Raw genomic sequence first — 3,510 nt, 5'->3', positions numbered from 1 at the left:
ACTATCAGATGGTCAAACTGATGATCAAGCAGATCATTGATATTGTCTTTAAACATACTTCACCTCAGATTGAAGTCATAATCCTGTTTCAAATACAAACCGACTGATTCCTACTTTTGTGTAACTTGAAAAGCCTCCCCTTAAAACAGTCGGTTTGATTCCAAGTAATGGAAGAATTTGGATATGTAGTAGAAGTAGTACACCTACAAAAAATACCTCAGTGTCCATTTGTCGCTGCTCATTTGCTGATCCACGCTGCACGGGGCTGTGGAGCTCACTTGTTGGTTACACCTATCTTGCACTCGTATATTAGTGAACGAGAGGGAACCAGGAAATGTGTGCACAGAGTGGAGTTGAGCAATAGGGAGGGGTTACCATGCTGCCCTCACTCATGTGATGAATTCTCTTAAAGGGACAGTGAGTTTGTCAGTCTGAGTTTTATCGTGCAGTTAAGATTAAAACACAACATTGAACAACCACATGATGTTTTTAAATAACTTACAGCTCACAATAGTTGAAGCAAACATTGAAAAGCTTCATGTTTGGTTTCCTCTGAAATCTACAGTTTCATAGAGCTGTTTTGTATAACTGAAAAAAGATTTCTTGTGCTTTAAAGGAGAAGACAACACAGACAGTGTACAAACAAACAAAAAACATACAGATTCATAAAAGACGTAATGCTGCAATAGAGAGGTTAGACTTCGGAGAATTCATACAAAAGTACAATAAAATAGTACGCAGAAGTTTAAATTTGTGTTTCATCAGTGTATGTTTTACCAAGTGTTGTAGTCAAGACCACACGAACTGAGACCAAGACAAACCTGAAATCAGAGTGCTCAGAGACAGAGACAAGACCAAGACAGGGCAAGACTGAGATAAGACCAAGACTATAAATATAAATAAAACAATCATCATCTTTAAAATCCGAGACCGAGATGAGGCCGAGTAAAAATGATTTTGATTACGAGAAGAGAGCAAGACCTTTTAAAGATCCAGACCGATTTTGAGCACTGCAACACTACAGTTTACCCACCTTCACTTCTTTATCAGGCACAAGTAAGTAGGCTCAGGACTGGTGAAATCAAACTTTGTAGTTATGTTTCAACAGTGAATAAAATATACAAAGCATTCATTATCAGGTATGTTCATATTCTGGCTGAGGCTGGTTAAGTGTCCCTTCTCAGGTCAGTGGTTACACTAATGTGGGAAGGCAGCTTGAGGTGAGCACCTGCAATACAGGGCTGTCAAAATCTGAGAAACCACAGGGAGGCGTCAGAGTGCCACTAAACTTCACCACCTTAAGGAAATGTGTCAATACACCTTTTTAAATGTGATCTTTGAATAAATGGTTTAGATGTTTGAATTTAGACCCAATAGTAGTTAGTGAAGACTGGTTTAATCAAACTTTGTAGTAATGATGCAACAGTGAATACAAATATCTCAACTAGAGACGTTTGGATTTTTGACTGATATACTCTGCAGTCATTATCAGGTTATTTTTTAAGTCTGGCTGAGGCTCGTTAGTGGAAACTGCAAAAAGGCCGTTCTTTTTTTAAGTACAATAGAGCGACACCTAAACAGTCAAATAAGGAGAATGGTATTGGCTGAAACAGTGGATACTTTTATGAATGAGATACATTTCTAATGTGCAGCTATAAGTCCGTTCTTTTAGAAAACTAACATCCCACCAATAAACGATCAATTGTTTCGATCCAATCAGTAAAAGTCTTTAAAACAAGACATCTTCTGTCATTTTACTCTCCACTGAAAGTCTGTTTCAAAAGATAGGTCTTACATTGTTTTAAATTTTATTATTCATAGACTTTGTGACTTTGATTTTCAGATGCGGTGTCTTCCACATATCAGGAGCATAAAAACATATTCTTCATCACTTTTTTTTGTCTGATAATATTTCCTGCAGCCTTCAGCCTCTGTGTTTTCTAATTACTATTGTGTTATGATGTTTTTAGATTATGATAATTCATGTTTTAAGATACCTCATTGTACATATTTCTATCAATTGGGTAGATGGTTAGCGATACAGCACAGATAAGAGAACAAAAGTCATCACTAGCACTGACAGCCTTCATGACTTAAAGGTCACATATTCTCCTCCTCTTCAACATGTTTAAATAAGTCTCAGAGCTCCTATAAACATGTGTGTGAAGTGTCTTGTTCTAAATCCACTCTGATCCTGTGTTTGATCATGCCTATAAACCCCTCTATTTCAGCCCTGCTCAGAACAGGCTGTGTGTGTACGTGCGAGGGTGAAAGGTTAACAGAATGCCTGAGATCCATGTCTGCTGTGGTGCAAGGAAAACGAGAGGGACTGGTCAGAGGAATGTCCTACGTCCACATATGATATTGAAATCAAGAAATTTGGCTTTACTGGTTTCGTCAAAGTACCGTAGTATGCGAGTGCAGTGAAGAAAAGTATAATCAGCTTTCTGTAGAAACATGGAAAAAAAACATAGATGTTAACACATTGTCCCCTAATGACTTACAGAACTCAGCAGAGTCTCCAGGAGTCCAGTTAAACCCCTGTCCAGCATGTAGAGGCTGGACAGAGAGGCGTCAGAGTTCCACTGAACTTCACCACCATTGGAAGATGTGTTTTCACATACTGGTGGTTCACATACTGGATTAATTACATTGACCTGACCTTTATTCCTTGTTTTTGTCTATCAGATGGTCAAACTGATGATTGAAGCAGATCATTGATGTTGTCTTAAGACGTACTTCGCCTCAGATTGAAGTCATAATCCTGTTTCAAATACAAACCTACTGATTCCTACTGCTGCTTTAATTTACAAAGCCTTGCCTTGCAACAGTCGGTTTGATTCCAAGTAATGAAAGAATTGCACAACCAGTGCAGTGTTGAAAAATGAAGCCAATGTGGAAGTGCAAAATCCTGCAGTTCATCGAGTGTCCACTAGAGGCTGGCTCCAGGAACACCGGAATTCACATTCACACAACACATGCAAATAAAAAACTGTTTTTACAGCATGAATAAATATGTTAACAGCCTGGATTAGTTGTTGTCCACATGGGCACACACTGTACGGAGAGTGTATTTTTCTACAACAAATCCGATTTAAGGAACGATATGTGTTAACCATATTTAGCCAAGTAGCTGACATGATTGACAGGTGGGCGCGATGTGTACGAGGCTTAAAACCCGCCTCAGCTCCAGCTCTCAGTCTAGAAAGTTATACTGAGACAGGATTTCCAGCATGGTGGCTGCTGCCGATGAGCCTCAGGAGCCCCTGCTGTAACAGATGGGTGACATCACTCAGGCTTAATCCATTAATATTTACAGTTTATGTTTCATACACATAATCCTCCTACAGTTAAATAAAAAGCTAATTAGCTAGCTTATCTTTTAATAGTTTTACCGGTCAGTTTTAGAAGAGAAAATGACTTTCAGATGATTGTTTCTTAATTCTTGGCTTGCTGATGAGCTTTATGTCTGACATGTTTTTTTGTTGTTGCCTCCCTTCGTAAACAGCC

Source organism: Labrus bergylta, chromosome 4 (assembly GCF_963930695.1).
Source record: "Labrus bergylta chromosome 4, fLabBer1.1, whole genome shotgun sequence".
In the NCBI taxonomy this organism is placed as follows: Eukaryota; Metazoa; Chordata; class Actinopteri; order Labriformes; family Labridae; genus Labrus; species Labrus bergylta.
Note: the sequence above shows the minus strand (reverse complement) of the source record.